The 21,606-nt window shown below is 43.1% G+C and overlaps 2 protein-coding genes across 5 annotated transcripts in view; one reads left to right on the top strand and one right to left on the bottom strand.

Annotated features, from left to right (window-relative positions):
- Positions 1-12,858, bottom strand: part of SMKR1 (small lysine rich protein 1) — a 30,033-nt gene extending 17,175 nt beyond the window's left edge. The window contains exon 1 of one of the 2 annotated variants that reach the window (XM_089676925.1): positions 12,562-12,858. The gene's annotated coding sequence lies outside the window, so the exon portion shown is untranslated. The remainder of the gene's footprint in view (positions 1-12,561) is intronic. The other variant, XM_089676924.1, reaches the window with a different exon arrangement.
- An 85-nt stretch (positions 12,859-12,943) lies between these two features.
- Positions 12,944-21,606, top strand: part of NRF1 (nuclear respiratory factor 1) — a 101,231-nt gene continuing 92,568 nt past the window's right edge. For 2 of the 3 annotated variants that reach the window (XM_089676918.1, XM_089676921.1), the window contains exon 1: positions 12,944-13,061. The gene's annotated coding sequence lies outside the window, so the exon portion shown is untranslated. Of the gene's footprint in view, positions 13,062-13,171; positions 14,151-21,606 lie in introns of those variants that run through there. The other variant, XM_089676920.1, reaches the window with a different exon arrangement.

Raw genomic sequence — 21,606 nt, 5'->3', positions numbered from 1 at the left:
TGCTTCATATTGGCATGATGTAGCCACCCCTGGACAGTGTCTGTATTATTAACTTGGGGTTTATTGATCCTATGGCCAATGGTATAACCCAACTATTTGACTTCCTCTAGTCCAGTGGTGCATTCCTGTGTGTTTATGATAAAGCTAGCTTCATGTAAGGTATCTAGAACTGCTTGTACCATATGCAGCTGGTAGGCCTTGTCAGAATTATGAACGATGACATCATCCAGATACGCAGCTGCGTACCTCTGTTGGGGATGTAGGACGCTGTCCATGGTTCTGTCCATGAAAAGAAGCTGGGGCATATTATCATCCACAGGCCATTACATATACTGAAAGGAGCCCTTCAGCATTACAAATACAGTCAGTAGTGAGAGATCTGCCAGTAATCCTTCAACAAATCTCTGGTCCTCATATATTGGGCTCATCTAGACAGTATAAGCATAAGAAATTTGTCAACTATGATAACTGCATTAGGCTTTCTAAAGTTGTTGAAGAACTGTCAACTGTCACTGTCTAAAAAAATAGGTGCAGCGCTAAAATACGACAATATGCGTATTAAAGTGTAAAGTGATCATAATCTTCTAGATGTGAACATGAATACATCGATAATAAATATTAAATATTATATATAAAGTGCAAAGAATATCACTCCAAGGTGATAATGGTAGTGACAAAATGTCCCAAGATAAACGTGAGGATCCTTTCAAGATCACAACCAGTGTGTATGGGTAACTGATCCAGGGGTGACAGATGAAGTGAATAAATGAACAAAATGCACACTCACCAGAAGTCTGTTTTAAACACGCATTTGAGATTATTCCTGTCTCATCAGGTAAAATCAGGTCATCTGCTCCCAGGTTCGGCCAGGTTCCTATACACCATAGGGTCCTTATGCAGGTGTCACAGTGTCTGGTCACGTCTGTGTCAGGTTTATCGGGGTTCCTTAATGTGTATCACCGTGTAGGGTCACCACTCAGATGGGCTCTGCGAATGACGGAGCTCACAAGGAGAGCCCAATGAAAGACACCACATAGTGTGATACTGCATAAAGGGATTTTATTTCCACAAAAGACAGGTGTATAAAAAATGTATATATAAAAACCACTGACCATGTATATCAGGATGGCCAGCATTGAGACGTCACACCACCGCTGGTGGCCATCCTGATATACATGGTCTCATATGACCAGAGCATCTTCTTCTGGTGATGATTTGCACTTTAATACGCATATTGTCGTATTTTAGCGCTGCACCTAATTTTCTGTTATTTACATTGGAAGGATTGTTTTGGTTACCTTTTGGTGTTCCAGCGGCTAATTTTTGAGGTAGCGCTCGCTAATATCCTATTTGTTTATAACGGTCACTGTCTGGCCTAAGGAAAGTAGGGCTTGATCAGTCACTACTGGATTCTTCAATAACCCCCAAATCAAACATTCTCATTATCGCTTTGGTTAATACTTCCTTTCTAGTCTCTGGAATCCTATAAAGTCTTAGTTTTACTTTTTACCCAGACCGTGCTTAATAATTGTGGTCTGGCCCAACATATTAGAAAAAAAAGATCTCTGTTTCCGAGCAGCAAGCCTTTAGCTTCATGTTATTGGATATTTGACAAAGTATCAGCTTGTGGAAGTTGCAGAATCACTTCTGCAACAAATCATTCCCTCTTTCCAGAACTTTTGCAAATTGACTTGATACATTTGTTAAGTTTCCTTTCCTGGTGTCTCCCAGACAGAGAGTGACTCCATCTGTCACACTGCATTGGGGCAGGTTGGCTGCTTTTTGGCAACCACTGTAATGTGGATGTTACCATATACACATCAAGTATCTCTCTAAGATAACAACTGAGAAGTTGGTATGATGGAATCCAGAAGCAATTAATGGGGGATGTTCCAACCTGGTACAAATGATTACAGATACACTGCTGTGAGTGCACATGCTGAAGTACTCTCTAACACACTTGCAATGTGCACTTATGTGATGTTTACATATTATGATAAACCTTCATGTGTGCCTTAATAGGTTCAGAGTTGTGGGAATAACATATTGTTGCAACTCAACACTAATATTTGTGAATATTACAATATGTGCATCAAAAGATCCCTCTGGGATGAACTGCTCAGTCTGCATGATAGTTTCTACAAGCTATAGAGTCCTTCACTCTTGAGGGATGTTTCAATGTAATATATATACACACATATACACTATAATAATAATAATATATTGCCAAAAGTATTGAGATGCCTGCCTTTTCATGCACATGAACTTTAATGGCAACCCAGTCCTAGTCCATAGGGTTCAATATTGAGTTGGCCCACCCATTGCAGCTATAACAGCTTCAACTCTTCTGGGAAGGCTGTCCACAGGGTTTAGGAGTGTCTATGGGAATGTTTGACCATTCTTCCAGAAGTGCATTTGTGAGGTCAGGCACTGATGTCGGATGAGAAGGCCTGGCTTGCAGTCTCCACTCTAATTCATCCAAAAGGTGTTCTATCGGGTTGAGGTCAGGACTCTGTGCAGGCCAGTCAAGTTCCTCCACCCAAAACTTGCTCATCCATGTCTTTATGGACCTTGCTTTGTGCACTGGTGCGCAGTCATGTTGGAACAGGAAGGGGCCATCCCCAAACTGTTCCCACAAAGTTGGGAGCATGAAATTGTCCAAAATGTTTTTGTATGTTGACACCTTAAGAGTTCCCTTCCCTGGAACGAAGGGATCAAGCCCAACCCCTGAAACCCCAACACCATAATCCCCCCTCTGCAAAACTTTACACTTGACACAATGCAGTCAGGCAAGTACCGTTCTTCTATCCAGTCCTATCGGATAGCAAGACAGAGAAAAGTGATTAGTCACTCCATAGAACACGTCTCCACTGCTCTATAGTCCAGTGGCAGCGTGCTTTACACCACTGCATCTGACACTTTGCATTGCACTTGGTGATGTAAGGCTTGGATGCAGCGGCTCGGCCATGGAGACCCATTACATGAAGCTCTGTACGCACTGTTGCTGTGCTGAAGGTCACACAAAGTTTGGAGGTGATTAGCTATTGACTCTGCAGACAGTTGGTGACTTCTTCCTACTGTGCACTTCAGCATGCACTGACCCCGCTCTGTCTTTTTTTGTGGCCTACCACTTCATGGCTGATTGCTGTTGTTCCCAGTTGCTTCCACTTTGTTATAATACCACAAACAGTTGACTGTGGAATATTTAGTAGTAAGGAAATTTCACGAATGGACTTAATGCACAGGTGGCAACCTATCACGGTACTACGCTTGAATTCACTGAGCGCCTGAGCGACCCATTCTTTCACAAATGTTTGTAGAAGCAGTCTGCATGCCTAGGTGCTTGATTTTATACACCTGTGGCCATGGAGGTGATTGGAACACCTGAATCCAATGATTTAGAGGGGTGTCCCAATACTTTTGACAATATAGTATATATGTATGTGTGTGTGTATATATATATATATATATATATATATATATATATATATATATACACAGTGGGGATCGAAAGTTTGGGCACCCCAGCTAAAAATTTGTATTAATGTGCATAAAGAAGCCAAGGAAAGATGGAAAAATCTCCAAAATGCATCAAATTACAGATTAGACATTCTTATAATATGTCAACAAAAGTTAGATTTTATTTCTATCATTTACACTTTCAAAATAACAGAAAACAAAAAAATGGCGTCTGCAAAAGTTTGGGCACCCTGCAGAATTTATAGCATGCACTGCCCCCTTTGCAAAGCTGAGACCTGCCAGTGTCATGGATTGTTCTCAATCATCATCTGGGAAGACCAGGTTATGTCAATCTCAAAGGTTTTAAATGCCCAGACTCATCTGACCTTGCCCCAACAATCAGCACCATGGGTTCTTCTAAGCAGTTGTCTAGAAAACTGAAACTGAAAATAGTTGACGCACACAAAGCTGGAGAAGGCTATAAGAAGATAGCAAAGTGTTTTCAGATGTCAATATCCTCTGTTTGGAATGTAATTAAGAAATGGCAGTCATCAGGAACAGTGGAAGTTAAAGCAAGATCTGGAAGACCAAGAACAATATCAGACAGAACAGCTCGCAGGATTGTGAGAAAAACAATTCAAAACCCACGTTTGACTGCACGATCCCTCCAGAAAGATCTGGCAGACACTGGAGTTGTGGTACACTATTCCACTATAAAGAGATACTTGTACAAATATGGTCTTCATGGAAGAGTCATCAGAAGAAAACCTCTTCTACGTCCTCACCACAAAAATCATCGTTTGAACTTTGCAAATTAACATATAGACAAGCCTGATGCATTTTGGAAACAAATTCTGTGGACCGATGAGATTAAAATTGAACTTTTTGGTCGGAATGAGCAAAGGTACGTTTGGAGAAGAAGGGGCACAGAATTTAATGAAAAGAACCTCTGTCCAACTGTTAAGCATGGGGTTTGATCAATCATGCTTTGGGGTTGTGTTGCAGCCAGTGGCACAGGGAACATCTCACGAGTAGAAGGAAAAATTGATTCAATAAAATTTTAGCAAATTTTGGATGGTAACTTGATGCCATCTGTGAAAAAGCTGAAGTTAAAGAGAGGATGGCTTCTACAAATGGATAATGATCCTAAACACACCTCAAAATCCACGGGGGATTACATCAAGAGGCGTAAACTGAAGGTTTTGCCATGGCCTTCACAATCTCCTGACCTCAACATAATTGAAAATCTATGGATAGACCTTAAAAGAGCAGTGCGTGAAAGACAGCCCAGAAATCTCAAAGAACTGGAAGACTTTTGTAAGGAAGAATGGGCAAAGATACCTCAAACAAGAATTGAAAGACTCTTGGCTGGCTACAAAAAGCATTTACAAGCTGTGATACTTGCCAAACGGGGCAGTACAAGATATTAACTCTGCAGGGTGCCCAAACTTTTGCAGACGCCATTTTTTTGTTTTCTGTTATTTTGAAAGTGTAAATGATGGAAATAAAATCTAACTTTTGTTGACATATTATAAGAATGTCTAATCTGTAATTTGATGCCTTTTGGAGATTTTTCCATCTTTCCTTGGCTTCTTTATGCACATTAATACAAATTTTTAGCTGGGGTGCCCAAACTTTCGATCCCCACTGTATATATATATATATATATATATATATATATATATATATACATACATACATACACACACTTAGTATAGTGTTTATACAATATTGAACCCTACAGAATCAGATGCCAATAAACTTTGTGTGTGTGTTTGTAAAAGGCAGGTGTCCCAATACTTTTGGTAATAAAGTGTACCCTGTCAGTGCCCGAGTTTCCAAATGGTCAGTCCACCCCTGGTGTGTACAGTATATATATATATATATATATATATTTACACAATTGTGTTCAAAATAATAGCAGTGTGTTGAAAAAAGTGAATAAAGCTCAAAATCCTTCTAATAGCTTTTATTTCCATACACATAAATGCATTGGGAACACTACACATTCTGTTCCAAATCAAAACATGAAGAAAAATAGATCAAATTTGTGTTGTTCCTCTAAACAAATTGAAGAAAAGTGAATATTAGACTGTTCAAAAAAATAGCAGTGTTTGTTTTCTTCTTTACAAACTCAAACATTCACGATATAAACTGAAAACTGTTTGAAGATTTTGCTTTCCTTTGAATCACTTAATTAATATTTAGTTGTATAAGCACTGTTTCTGAGAACTGCTGTACATCTGTGTTGCATGGAGTCAACCAATTTCTGGCACCTGTGAACAGGTATTCCAGCCCAGGGTGATTGGACTACATTCCACAGTTCTTCTCTATTTCTTGGTTTTGCCTCAGAAACTGCATTTTTGATGTCACCCCACAAGTTTTCTATTAGATTAAGATCCGGGGATTGGGCTGGCCACTCCATAACGTCAATCTTGTTGGTCTGGAACCAAGATGTTGCACGTTTACTGGTGTGTTTGGGGTCGTTGTCTTGTTGGAACACCCATTTCAAGGGCATTTCCTCTTCAGCATAAGGCAGCATGACCTCTTCAAGTATTCTGATGTATTCAAACTGAGCCATGATCCCTGGTATGCGATAAATAGGCCCAACACCGTAGTATGAGAAACATCCCCATATCATGATGCTTACCCAACCATGCTTCACTGTCTTCACAGTGTACTGTGGCTTGAATTCAGTGTTTGGGGGTCGTCTGACAAACTGTCTCCGGCCACTAGACCCAAAAAGAACAATCTTACTTTCATCAGTCCACAAAATGTTGCGCCATTTCTCTTTAGGCCAGTCAATGTGCTCTTTGGCAAATTGTAACCTCTTCAGCACATCTTGTTTTCAACAGTGGGACTTTGCGGGGGCTTCTTGCAGATAGCTTGGCTTCACATAGGCATCTTCTAATTGTAACAGTACTCACAGGTAACTTTACACCTTCTTTGATCTTCCTGGAGCTGATTGTTGGCTGAGTCCTTGCCATTTTGGCTATTCTTCTATCCATTCAAATGGTAGTTTTTCGCTTTCTTCCACATCTTTCAGGTTTTGCCATTTTAAAGCATTTGGATCATTTTAGCTGAGCAGCCGATCATTTTCTGCACTTCTTTATATGTTTTCCCCTCTCCAATCAACTTTTTAATCAAGGTATGCTGTTCTTCTGAACAATGTCTGGAACGACCCATTTTCCCCAGAATTTCAGAGAGAAATGCACTGTAACCAGCATGTACAATATTTGCTGCCTTCCTTCCTTAAATAAGGGCAATAATTGCCACCTGTTTTTCAAAGAATGAATGACCTCACTAATAGAACTCCACACTGCTATTATTTTGAACATGCCCCTTTCAATTAGTGATTCAATTACACAGAATCAGCAGCATGCATGTCATGACTGTTGGGTCTGTTGGATTTCTATTACTCTACTACACCTGCTAGTAAATTATTTGCCATGTAGAAATATCATTTCTACCAAAAACAGTGATTGATCAGGTTAGTGATGTCTGACTGCTATTATTTTGAACACAACTGTGTATATATATATATATCTTGCCAATTTTATGTTTTAGATTACATTGAAAATAATGGCACCTGAACCTGCATTTTGCGATCACAGTGATTCTGCCGCAATCCCAAAATGCCCAGGTGTGAATGGAAACGCCCTGGTTCACACATATGCAATTCTAAATGTGATTTCAAACTCACAGATTCCAGTGATAGGCTAGATATTATGTGTTTCTATTGAGGTGGTGCACACAGATGCAATCTACACGCATTGTGTTTTGAGTGCCATTACAAAGAGGGTCCTATGTGAGTTTGTAGCAGTGCGTTCCAGACTCACAAATTATTGAGTAGAGTAGAATGGAATGCGGAGATGCAGAAGTGTTCACATAGGATTGCTATTGACAGGAGTTTTTGCATTGAAGTCAATGGGAGGCGTTTTTACATTGAAGTCAACGGAAGGCATTTTTACATTGAAGTCAACGGGAGGCGGATTTGCATTAAAGTCAATGGGAGGCGGATCTGCCTTAAAGTCAATGGGAGGCGGATTTGCATTAAAGTCAATGGGAGGCGGATTTGCCTTAAAGTCAATGGGAGGCGGATTTGCATTAAAGTCAATGGGAGGCGGATCTGCCTTAAAGTCAATGGGAGGCGGATTTGCATTAAAATCAATGGGAGGCGGATTTGCCTTAAAGTCAATGGGAGGCGGATTTGCATCGAAGTCAATGGGATGCGTTTTTGCATCGAAGTCAATGGGATGCGTTTTTGCATTGAAGTCAATGGGAGGCATTTTGTGCATTGAAGTCAATGGGAGGCACCGTATGAACCTAGGCACCAGGATACAATTTCTAGTCGCCATGGCGCCCTGACGCCTGGGATTTGTCGAGCCCTGTAAATTTATATACAGTAATACATGTGTGGGTCTACCTCCTTCCCTACAATTCTGCATTATTATAACATTTTATGCTACAAATGTAATTAGGGTACATATAACACTATTATGTAGTATCTTGCTTTGTTTGAGATGTCCGGGAACCTACATTTTTTTATGACTATTGTGGATGTTCAGATTTTAGATACATAGAAGTAAAGGTGTTGTGTTCTACCATCACTGTACAGGGAACAGTAAACCCTTTTGTTACTATCTCTCCTCTTCTCTTCATATTGTAGGGTTCTTATTACAGTGTTTTTCTGTTTGCACTAAAGGAGAACTGAGTAGAGACGATGATTGTAATATTATCTGTATCAACAAAAGCAGGGAAACTAAAGATGTGTGCATGCAGACAAGGAGAAAGTTATGCAGGCTTACACATAAAGAGACAAAATGGAATAAACACATAGGCAGATATGTACATTCTTATCTATCTGTGCTCTGTCTTTTCATGCATTTTCATGCTTCATGCAATTTTTTTGTAGGAGTGGACTGGTTGTTAAACACAAAACCCTACCAAAAATGCATGTACGTACATTTTTGATGCGCTTCCATTAAAGTCTATGGGGTCAAAAATGCACCGTCCTGCATGAAAAAAAGTCCATACACCTTTCCAAAAACAAACTGCAGGAAACTGCATATCTGTGAATGGGACCCACAGGAAATAATGTTACATGGATTGTAGTCCCTTTGCTTCAAAAAACACAATAAAATTGCATAGACGTGAACCTACCTTAGGAGGAGTACAGAAGGGGTTTAAAGCAGAACTACACCCATCTTTTTAATGGTTTCAGAAAACAGGTAACTGTCACATATGCTTGTACCCTCAAGTAAACTGTCAAACCATCAAATGAATGGTGTCATAAGTGATCACATGCAGCACCATGGCAACTGCAGATCAAACCGAGGCTAAGATGGCAGCTTCCTTGGCTGAAAATGAGGGTTTAGTTCCACTTTAGGAGAAGTACATTTATCTGTGTGTGTTCTGGGGATGGAGGGTACACGTATCTGTGTGTGTTCTGGGGATGGAGGGTACACGTATCTGTGTGTGTTCTGGGGATGGAGGGTACACGTATCTGTGTGTTCTGAGGATGGAGGGTACACGTATCTGTGTGTGTTCTGGGGATGGAGGGTACACGTATCTGTGTGTGTACTGGGGATGGAGGGTACACGTATCTGTGTGTGTTCTGGGGATGGAGGGTACACGTATCTGTGTGTGTTCTGGGGATGGAGGGTACACGTATCTGTGTGTGTTCTGGGGATGGAGGGTACACGTATCTTTGTGTGTACTGGGGATGGAGGGTACACGTATCTGTGTGTGTACTGGGGATGGAGGGTACACGTATCTGTGTGTGTACTGGGGATGGAGGGTACACGTATCTGTGTGTGTTCTGGGGATGGAGGGTACACGTATCTGTGTGTGTACTGGGGATGGAGGGTACACGTATCTGTGTGTGTTCTGGGGATGGAGGGTACACGTATCTGTGTGTGTTCTGGGGATGGAGGGTACACGTATCTGTGTGTGTACTGGGGATGGAGGGTACACGTATCTGTGTGTGTACTGGGGATGGAGGGTACACGTATCTGTGTGTGTGTACTGGGGATGGAGGGTACACGTATCTGTGTGTGTACTGGGGATGGAGAGTACACGTATCTGCGTGTGTACTGGGGATGGAGGGTACACGTATCTGTGTGTTCTGGGGATGGAGGGTACACGTATCTGTGTGCGTTCTGGGGATGGAGGGTACACGTATCTGTGTGCGTTCTGGGGATGGAGGGTACACGTATATGTGTGTGTTCTGGGGATGGAGGGTACACGTATCTGTGTGTTATGGGGATGGAGGGTACACGTATCTGTGTGTGTTCTGGAGACAGAGGGTACACGTATCTGTGTGTTATGGGGATGGAGGGTACACGTATCTGTCTGTGTTCTGGGGATGGAGGGTACACGTATCTGTGTGTGTTCTGGAGATGGAGGGTACACGTATCTGTGTGTTATGGGGATGGAGGGTACACGTATCTGTCTGTGTTCTGGGGATGGAGGGTACACGTATCTGTCTGTGTTCTGGAGATGGAGGGTACACGTATCTGTCTGTGTTCTGGGGATGGAGGGTACACGTATCTGTCTGTGTTCTGGGGATGGAGGGTACACGTATCTGTCTGTGTTCTGGAGATGGAGGGTACACGTATCTGTCTGTGTTCTGGGGATGGAGGGTACACGTATCTGTGTGTGTTCTGGGGATGGAGGGTACACGTATCTGTGTGTGTTCTGGAGATGGAGGGTACACGTATCTGTGTGTTATGGGGATGGAGGGTACACGTATCTGTGTGTGTTCTGGGGATGGAGGGTACACGTATCTGTGTGTTATGGGGATGGAGGGTACACGTATCTGTGTGTGTTCTGGGGATGGAGGGTACACGTATCTGTGTGTGTTCTGGGGATGGAGGGTACACGTATCTGTGTGTGTTCTGGGGATGGAGGGTACACGTATCTGTGTGTTCTGGGGATGGAGGGTACACGTATCTGTGTGTGTACTGGAGATGGAGGGTACACGTATCTGTCTGTGTTCTGGGGATGGAGGGTACACGTATCTGTGTGTTATGGGGATGGAGGGTACACGTATCTGTCTGTGTTCTGGGGATGGAGGGTACACGTATCTGTCTGTGTTCTGGGGATGGAGGGTACACGTATCTGTCTGTGTTCTGGGGATGGAGGGTACACGTATTTGTCTGTGTTCTGGGGATGGAGGGTACACGTATCTGTGTGTTCTGGGGATGGAGGGTACACGTATCTGTGTGTTCTGGGGATGGAGGGTACACGTATCTGTGTGTTCTGGGGATGGAGGGTACACGTATCTGTGTGTTCTGGGGATGGAGGGTACATGTATCTGTCTGTGTTCTGGAGATGGAGGGTACACGTATCTGTCTGTGTTCTGGGGATGGAGGGTACACGTATCTGTGTGTGTTCTGGAGATGGAGGGTACACGTATCTGTGTGCGTTCTGGGGATGGAGGGTACACGTATCTGTGTGTTCTGGAGATGGAGGGTACACGTATCTGTGTGTTATGGGGATGGAGGGTACACGTATCTGTCTGTGTTCTGGGGATGGAGGGTACACGTATCTGTCTGTGTTCTGGGGATGGAGGGTACACGTATCTGTGTGTTATGGGGATGGAGGGTACACGTATCTGTGTGTGTTCTGGGGATGGAGGGTACACGTATCTGTGTGTGTTCTGGGGATGGAGGGTACACGTATCTGTGTGTGTTCTGGGGATGGAGGGTACACGTATCTGTGTGTGTTCTGGGGATGGAGGGTACACGTATCTGTGTGTTATGGGGATGGAGGGTACACGTATCTGTCTGTGTTCTGGGGATGGAGGGTACACGTATCTGTGTGTTATGGGGATGGAGGGTACACGTATCTGTCTGTGTTCTGGGGATGGAGGGTACACGTATCTGTGTGTTCTGGGGATGGAGGGTACACGTATCTGTCTGTGTTCTGGGGATGGAGGGTACACGTATTTGTCTGTGTTCTGGGGATGGAGGGTACACGTATCTGTGTGTTATGGGGATGGAGGGTACACGTATCTGTGTGTTCTGGGGATGGAGGGTACACGTATCTGTGTGTTCTGGGGATGGAGGGTACACGTATCTGTCTGTGTTCTGGAGATGGAGGGTACACGTATCTGTCTGTGTTCTGGGGATGGAGGGTACACGTATCTGTGTGTGTTCTGGAGATGGAGGGTACACGTATCTGTGTGCGTTCTGGGGATGGAGGGTACACGTATCTGTGTGTTATGGGGATGGAGGGTACACGTATCTGTCTGTGTTCTGGGGATGGAGGGTACACGTATCTGTCTGTGTTCTGGGGATGGAGGGTACACGTATCTGTGTGTGTTCTGGGGATGGAGGGTACACGTATCTGTGTGTGTTCTGGGGATGGAGGGTACACGTATCTGTGTGTGTTCTGGGGATGGAGGGTACACGTATCTGTGTGTGTTCTGGGGATGGAGGGTACACGTATCTGAGTTGAATGAAAAAAACCTGACATATCATTAGATCAACACAGGTGATGTGGATGCACGGATCTTCCTCGCTGCGCTATTTTCTGACAGTGGGACCCCTGCTGGTGTCAATCAAATCCTGTGAGGACAGAGCAAGGCTGAGCCATGCTGTGGGTGTCTATGGATGCACACAGCCCAGCTCGGGACCAAGCCTACATGAGTGCCCCCTACAGGAAGGGGCATGCTATAGAGGCGCACAGAGAAGAGGAGGAAACGCAAGCACCATGGGGGGGCCCCCTAGAAGAGGAGGTTCAGGGCCACTCTGGCCAATACCACTGCACACAGCAGATACGTACTGCACATCATGTTTGTTATATTTAAAAAAAGACCTTTATAACGATTTCATCTATGAAAACGTCTCACTAAAGGAAAAATATAAACAACTGCTGTGCCAGCTTATGAAGTCTGAGCTGAGCTCCCCCCCCCCCTTCCAGACTGACAACGCTGCTGACCAAAGGTGTCTCTGTTACCCATTCACCAGAGTGGAGACACTAAGAAGGGAAGTGTCCTAATATAATACATTCCAGTCAGCTGTGCCCCGTCCCTCGGACCTCCATCCTCTCACAGTGGGGTGCAGTGCTCCCCTTCCTCATACAATGAATACATACACACAGCCGGCCCGGCTCTCCGCTCCTCTCACAGACTCTGCCTCCTGTGTTGCTGAGGATTCAACTGTTGCAGCGGTTGCTATGGTGACAGCGAAAGCCACGCCTCCGAGAACTTCAGAACCAATCAGCACAGTAGATTAGTTGATAAAATGTCAGAACGAAGCCGGACCACCCTGTAACAATGGCCTCTGTGAACTGGGGCCGGTTGTATGTAAGGGTAAACCTCATTTTTTTAATATATATATATCTTTGAATGAAATATTGTTCCAGCTCCCCTGCCCCATTGAACATTCTATTCACGGGGCAACATTACACCTTCCGAACATGGCTGCCGGGAGTGGACGTCACGTACACCAAGAGGCAGAGGACGTCATGACGGCGGTGACGCAGCTCCTCCAGCCCTGGCCGTGTGCAGCGTGGGCTCCCGCAGCCATTGCAGCTCAGAGAGGTCCCAGTCAGAGTGTCACGGCGCAGGCTCGGTGTAGCGCAGCCGCTCTGAGGTGAGTGCCCTACCGCGCAATCTCCAGCTATCTCAGCCCTGCTGGCGCAGCCGCAACACGGAGCTCGGGCTCCGGGGCTCTGCCAGCAGCTCCGCCCCGCACAGCGCTGGCCGGGGAGCGCAGCGGGAGCGGGGAGGCGGCCGGGGGCTTCAGAAAAGGCGGGGAGGAGGCTGCAGGCCGCGCTAGGCCCCGTGCGCATGCATGCTGTGCAGGAGCGGGATGTACGGAGTGCGCGGACGGCCTCAGTGCTTACAATGAGCAGAGAGGGCCATACTAGTCTAGGGGGCTGTGTCTGTATTGTGATCTGTAGATACACCCCTCTGTGTATTGGAGTGTATACATAGACCTGTGTGTATAGGGGAGGTGGGGGCACGGACATTATAGTGGGTGTACCTGCTGCATCACCAGCAGGAGGATCCATGTCTTCTCTAGGTCGGGACTGGGGTGAATTATATACTGGGAGGAATGGGGAGTGGGGGCCTGACCTCGCGCTGTGCCCCCCCCCTTCCTACATGGTATGATCCATGTTAGATGAGTGGAGGTCCAGCCAGAAATGTGGTGCAGGCCTCTGTATGGTGTCATTACATGTCAAGGCCTCCTGTAATGTACAGCCACACAATGCATGGCAGCAGGCTGCATCCTGTTCCTCTATTCTTGTGTGGGTGACATTTGCTATGTATGTGGACATCTTATCTGTCATTGATTCAGTGGATGACAGTGTCACCTGAAGAATGAATGAATGCCTATTTCCCAATGTGTTCAGTAGAAGGGCTTGTGTGTGAAGGTGGGGGGATGATTCTGTTTACTAAGCTCTGATAGGAAGTGACAGCTGGGATCTGGTCATGGTGAGCCCCCTCTTTGCCTATCCTTCATTTATTTTTTTTTATAAATTGGAATGCTGGCTATACACCTTGCTGAACTACACCCTCCCCCCCATCCTCTCCAGCCAAGGAAGCGGACATGGTGGCCTCTGTTTGATCTGCAACTGCTATGATGCTGCACATGTGATCAGTTATGACTCCAGCCATTTGACAGTTTGGTAGAGAACACAAGCAAATGTGACAGATACATTCCTGATATGCCAGGATTGTAAGTGGTTTTTGAAACCGTTAAATTGTTGGGTTTAGTTCTCGCTTTAAAAATCGTATGCATGCTAACTAATGAGGGCCATACATGGTTAGAAAATCATTTGAAAAAAACCATATATAAAGATCTGTTGAATGTGCATGCGTTAACGCCATCATTGTATCAATATATTTCCCCACCATCATTGTATCAGTATTTATAATCAAAATATACAGGAGAGCGCTAATAAGTGTGTGTGTGTGTGTGTATATATATATATATATATATATATATACACACACACAGCTAGCACTTAAGGTATAGGCAACAATCCCAATGAAAATATAAATATAGAAGTGCAGCTCTAAAATCACATAAAATATATAAAGTGGAACAGTAAAGTGCAGCATATATGAATAAATAGCCTTGCGCATATAAAAATTCAAGAACGTAGCAATAAATAAAGTCCGCAAGTAAAAAGTGCTAATCTGCAATAAAGTGAATTAATAATAATGTCCATGACTGCATATATCAAAATGATAAATCTACATCCAGCATATGTTAATCATAAAACCGTCCCTAGGTTGATTATGTGCAAAATCGCCAGATGCAGAGTGTGAATATTCACATATGGAATCCACCACCTTGAACGGATGTACACAGCAGAAGATATATAATATAATGTGTATATCATGTCACGTCTGGAGGTGCAGCGGCAGCCAAAGGGTTAATCCTGCTGTATCATTTCCATAAAATTCCACGTGGAGTATAATGTATACAGATACCAAAATGGCCGCCGCTGCGTCCTTTGGCAGCATGACGTCAGCAGTGTAGGCTCCACCTGATGCGTTTTGTGCTTATGCACATCCTCGGGTACGTCACGCCGGCGCTGCTGAAGGACGGAACGGCGGCCATTTTGGTATCTGTATACATTATATACACGTGGAATTTTATGGAAATGACAGTTTTGATTTATTAATAAAGTACTACACTATATTCGTACTCTTGGCTCCTGTGGTTGAGCTATTTCCCTAGGACAATGGACTCCCCTTCCATCTATACCCGGATGATACAGCAGGATTAACCCTTTGGCTGCCGCTGCACCTCCAGATGTGACATGATATACGCATTATATTATATATCTTCTGCTGAGTGTACATCCATTCAAGGTGGTGGATTCCATATGTGAATATTCACACTCTGCATCTGGCGATTTTGCACATAATCAACTTAGGGACGTTTTTATGATTAACAGACGCTGGATGAATAATATTTATCATTTTGATATATGCAGTCACGAACTTTATTCACTTTATTGCACAGATTAGCACTTTTTACTTGCGGACTTTATTGCTACTTTCTTGAATTTTTATATACGCAAGGCTATTTATTCATATATGCTGCCCTTTACTGTTCCACTTTATATATTTTATGTGATTTTCGGGCTGCACTTCTATATTCATATTGTATCGGTATTTGTTCCCCAATTATTGACCTGTTATTGATTGATAATTAAATGGTACTTTTTTTGTCTTTCGATTACACTTGCGTTTACATTTTAAAACACGCATGCGCTATAGATTTTTTCAGACTCTTAGATCAATTCCACTACTTATGTTTTTAAAATCTGTTTAGGATCAAAAAATCCGCCATGATGGTTCTTTTTTTTTTGCCATTAAACTTTGCATTTCGATAATCAAAATTGTCTCACTAACTTTTCGAAAGTCAAACGATCGAGCATATCTTCGAACAATTCTCTAACAATGTATGGTCATTATAACCTGTGTAAAGCTGGGTCCACAGGTTCCAAAAGACATCAGGTTCTTTTGGCTTTTAGAATGTGTGTACTCTTCTCTGTTCAGCAGGAGCCTGCCTGATGGGCAGCTTTTGTTCAATGGTCATAGTGGAAAACCAGCATTCGATCAGTGTTTGCAGCCAATGGCTGCAAGTGCTTATCAGTGTATTCTGGTGGAGGCGAGAGAGAGAGTTCCCCAGTCAGAATACAAAGACACAGCAGTAGAGATCCCTTTATCAACATCACTTTAGTTTATTATACACAGTTTATTTTTCTTTCAACTCTGGTGGAACGAAAAAAAAAGCCTCTTAAACATTGTACCCATGATCTGCTGATTGTGGGTGCAGTGCCAGGCTCCTCTAGACTTTGTCAGCTGTCTGCTCATATCTCTCATGCAGGCAGTTACTGAACTGCAGGAAGAAGCAATGAACCCACTAGAGCCTTACCAGTGCTCTTGTAGTTAATTGAGAATTACAAGCTGTCTGCTGCAGTGGCTGACAGTACTTGTAGTCCGCTTATAGAACTCTGTGAATGAATGAGTTGGCCACACTGTTTTTAAATAGTAACAGTGGGTACAGGGAGAAGGTCCTTAAATACAGATGTAACATGTTACAAAAGTGAACATATCCTTTAAGAGATATATATATATATATTTGCCTATTATCAGGCCAACCACTAGTAAAGCCTGGAACGGTGACATTACCCAGAGGCGTCTGTGGCCCATTTGTTGTTGGCGCTCCCTCCTCTCCCCTGAAGCCACCACTGGCTGACATATGATCATATGACTGGACCGAGCAGCCTGAAAATATGTAATTAGGGGTGTCTTTATTACACAAGTTAGCAAGTGTTAGGCAGGGGGAGGGGCCGTTTTAAAGGCTAAGTTCATCTTTGTGCAATAAAATAATAAATGCAAATATTTTTGCAACCAAAAATGCATTTGTTCTTTTTTTTGCCCCAATGAGCCTGCAAAGCATTGCACTCTGATCAGGCTCCTGCATACACTTCCTCCAACCTTGTCTGCCTCTGTATGGCTTTCTGTTAGAAAGCTGAAGGAAGTGTCAATGAACTACCAGGGTGCCCATCAGTGCTCTCGTAGTTAATTCAGGCTCCATTGGCACTAGTGCTTTTCAAATCGCAGGCGGAATCGCTGTGATTCTGCCCACGGTTTTAAAATGCGCTCTGAAAGTGTGAAACCGCTTGATTGCGTATTCAGGCGGCATTAATTTTAATGGCACCTGAAAACACAGAGTTTATGCTGCGATTGCGGCGTGGCAAGCAAAATCCCGGGACATGCAACGCCCAAAAAAGGGTCTGATTGTGACAAAAACTCCTGCGTTTTCAGGTGCCATTAAAATGAGTGGCACCTGAACATGCGATCGCACATTTTAACTCTTTCAGATCGTGGGCAGATTTGCGGTGATTCCGCCTCCGATTTGAAACGCCCTACTGTAAATGGAGCCTCAGAACTACAAGCCGTCTGCCGTGGTGACAGATGGTACTTGTAGTTTTTTTCATTCACAGATTGCTGTGAATGAATGATTAATTTAAAATGTGACTGTGGAGATGAGGAACCCCATCTGCTGTTGAGGGGGATGCTGGAGCATGTCACACTGTTTGGATGCTGGCACTCTTCAGCCAGTGTTTTGTTCTGCTCAGCACCTTTGATTTCTCAAGGAAGTTTAAGCTGGATGGTGTCAGCAGGGCCACCCACAGTTTGAATTTCAAGGATTTGAATGAAATGTGAGCGGTCTTTGGCTAGCTCACACATTGGCTCCATTGTTCCATTGTCACTGCTCATGTTAATATGATTGGCATTGAGAACAATACTGCATGTGTGTTATGAGGTAAAGTGACCAACATTCAAGATCTTTAGCATCAAATTTGTTGTCTACATGTATAATTCGGGACTAACTTGACAGAGGCATTGGCTCCGTACAGAAGCAGCAACTAAATGCTAATTTGACATAAGACCTTAGTTCTCAAAACTATCTCTTGTTTCACTTGTCAGTGGAAAAGACACGCAGAGCTGTAATTGGAGATACAGATAGGAAACTGTGATACAGGGAGAATCAAACACGGAACATCCAAGTAATTCTACATTCACAGGTGTCATTGGATCAACACTTTCTTTTTTTATGCTGTAACTTTGTTGGAGATGCTGGTTTTATCCCAGCACATCTGCTCCTGACTTACATTTAATCACCTCAGGCTTCATAGAACAATTACAAGCTTGATGACGATCACATTGTTTTTTTACACTACACCCTATGGAATTAATTCTAAGGAGACAAATTTAAACTTGAACTCCAGCCTTAGCTTCAGTTTTGCACAGTGGTGCAGGCTCCTCTCTTGTACTGAAATTACCTACAGTGGGCATTAGAAGCTACAGCAAGTCAGGGCCTGCCTCATTTCCTAGCTGAAGAACATCTAGCATCATTTATAGTTCTTTACTGTCCCATTACGTTTCAGCTCTTTTATTCTTCGAGGCTCATCATTACTTGTGGGCATTATATTGGGCAGCCTGCCTAGGAACTACCACTTTCTAACTGACGTCAACCCATACAGGCATTTTGATATCCTTGAGAGGCAGGGTGCTGTGAACCCTACGGTTCCTCCAGAGGCTGCTAGGTGTTCCCTTGAGCAATGAGCAATTTCTACCTCTCAGATAAGTTCCCACTATTACCATTGATCATTTTAGCTATCTGTAAGGGAGTCATTCTGTCCAGTAACCATAAGTGTAGGGGGCATTCTTCCCACTGACCATCACACTAGTGTTCATTATTTGTAGACAAAAGTTATTTAAATGGTTCCTCCGTATTGATAAGTTTGATAGGCTGACATAGATGAAGGGAGAAAGGAGAAGCCAGAAAAGGCAATTCAGCTGGACCAGTGGGAGAAGGGAATTTATTTGTATGTGTGTGTGTATGTATGTATGTATATATACACACACATATATATATATATATATATATATATATATATATATATATATATATATATATATATATATATATATATATATATATATATACACATCAATCATCTGATTACAGTTCTCTGCAGAATAATATCTCATAATTCTGCAGATAACTGTAATCAGGTGATGTATATAAACAAGATTAATTAAAAAAAAAATAAAATACAAGTTAAAAATAAAATAAGAGATATATTATTCTGCAGAGAACTGTAATCAGATTGATATATATCTATCTTTTATTTTTAACTTTGTATTTTATTTTTTTAATTAATCTTGTTAGTGATTATCTGCAGGTTATTGTATGTTTTTTTCTTTTTATAAAATATCCACTGGGAGGGGAGACAGAGCCTATCCCATCCGGGACACCCGAATAACCATATAACTTCTGCTGGCTGATCATAGAGGCAGACAAAGACCAGCACCACTTTTCCGGATGGAAACGGCACCAATTTTAAAAATGGAAAGCATTTGATCACACCAATCTTGGTGTGATCAAATGCTTTTCAGAGCAGAGGAGGAATATGGGGTCTTACTGATCCCAGATCTCTCCATAAAGAGTTCCTATCACTGCCTCTTGCTGTCACAGAGGATGTTTACATTGCTCGTGACAGCAATAAAAGCAATAAAAAAAAAATTAAAGTGACAGTGTGAATAAATAATTTTTTATTTTTTTTAAACGTTAACGCACCCCTGTCCCCCCGTGCTTGCGCACCGAAACAAATGCATGCATCAGTCCCGCATGCATGCAAACAGCGATTGTCACACAGGTGAGGTATCACCCTGCACGTCTGATCGAGGGTAGTAATTTTAGCACCTGAGCTCCTGTGTAAATCTAAAGTGGTAACCTGTAAAAGCTTTTAAAGCATCACCCATGGATAGTAAAATTTATGCCGTTTGTTGCCATTGCATGGGCGTGTGCAATTTTAAAGCGTAACATGTTTGGTATCTGTTTACCTGGAGTCACATCATCTTTTATATATTACCAAAAAATCGGTCATGTATTGTGTTTTTTGTATTAAAATTCCAAAAAAGTGTATTTTTAAAAAAAAAAATTGTTTGAAAAACATCTGTGCAAATGCCGTGTGACATAAAAAAAATTGCAAAACCCACCTCTGCTTTATAAAAATTCTTTGGGCGTTCTAGCAAAAAATAACTAGTTTAAGTCATCATACTGCCCCTTTCATTTTTAAAAGCCCTAGACATTCCTAAAAGCACCTCTGCCTTAAAAAAAAAAAAAAAAAAATCTTTTGTATTTTCAGTTCTGAGAATCTTTTTTTTTTTTTCCCCTCAGGACAAGTAGATTGTATTGAGGGACAAGTAGATTGGGTCCTCCAATAAGTCCCTTGGACGAGTAGTTTTTTTTTTTTTTTTCTTAAATTTCCACACCCCTGATGTTCCTGTAATAGATCTCCTCTCCTGCCAGACAGGACTGTGTTTTATCAGAGCTATGTAAATTCCAGAACTGGATGGACAGAAATAAAAATGATTTTCTAATAATATAATACAGGAATTATATAGCGCCATTAGTTTGCACAGTGCTTTACAACATGAGGGCAGACAGTACAGTTACAATACAATTCAATACCGGAGGAATCAGAGGGCCCTGCTCCCTAGAACTTGCAATCTAAGAGGGAGGGTCAGGTGATACAAAAGGTAATCACTGGGGGATGAGCTGATGGAGGAGAAAAAAAAAAGTACAGTTGTTGGGTAGGGGCAAGATTTGCTTCTCTGAGGAGAAGGGTTTTCAGGGATCATCTAAAAAGGGCCAGAGCAGGAGATAGCCAGAGTGGGGTCAACTGCTCATCTTTTCTGGGGGTGGGCACAAAGCTCATAGTCAAATGATGCGCCGATCCTCTGAAAAGCGCACTCCCCCATGGCCCAGTGGTGGACTGTTCCTGTCTATGGAGCGTGCATTGAGCTTGCTGACATCAGGAACAGTCCATTTACAAGACCGCTGAACTGGGGGGGGGGGGGAATGGGGACCGGTCTTGTGCAGGGAGGATCAGTGGGTCAGGTAAGTATATCTCCAGTGTCCTAGTCCCTGGTACAAAACAAGCAGTTATCCTATGCAGTGCGGACACAGCCCCACTGCATGGGCTTACAAAAATTGGGAATGTCGTCTTATGTCAGCAATATAAAAGAGATCTGCTTGATGCTGACATCCACCCAAGAATTGAGGTGCCACTTATCTTCTTCCAACCCCCCTAGCTCTTAATTTTCAAACTTTTTTTTTTTTTTTTTTTTTTTTCACTGGGAGCTGGTTCCTTTAGCTTCACAGGTACTTGCTCCCACTTCCTCAATTCTTGCCTAGGCAAGGGTGACGTCAGCTTGGCATGGCAGCCATGAGTTGGCCAATTTACTGAGACACTCCCCATGTGGCTGGAGGGATACGGAAAAATTGGTGTGATCCACTGGAAGCTTCCTCTAGTGGAGGGCTCTACAAATCGTGGGCCGAGGACTACATGAAACCCCTGAGGCCTTTTTTCTGCCACTCGTGAGGTCCTAGCTACGTACTCTTCAGTAGTCCAGGGATTTTGGGTGTTGCCTTGCAATGTCTGTGGCTTGTCCTGCAGGATCCAGATTGTCAGGAAGGCATTGTTACTATGTGGGCACTGCCTGTTGGGTGGAATGATCTCCAGACAGACGTCAACATGAAGGAAGCAGTGGGAGTGCATGTATGTAGCTGCCTGCTAAATTAGGAGGTTTTT

Source organism: Staurois parvus, unplaced genomic scaffold (genome assembly GCF_062004578.1).
Source record: "Staurois parvus isolate SC_StPar_1 unplaced genomic scaffold, SC_StPar_1.0 ptg000175l, whole genome shotgun sequence".
In the NCBI taxonomy this organism is placed as follows: Eukaryota; Metazoa; Chordata; class Amphibia; order Anura; family Ranidae; genus Staurois; species Staurois parvus.
Note: the sequence above shows the minus strand (reverse complement) of the source record. Positions and strands in the feature narration are given on the sequence as shown.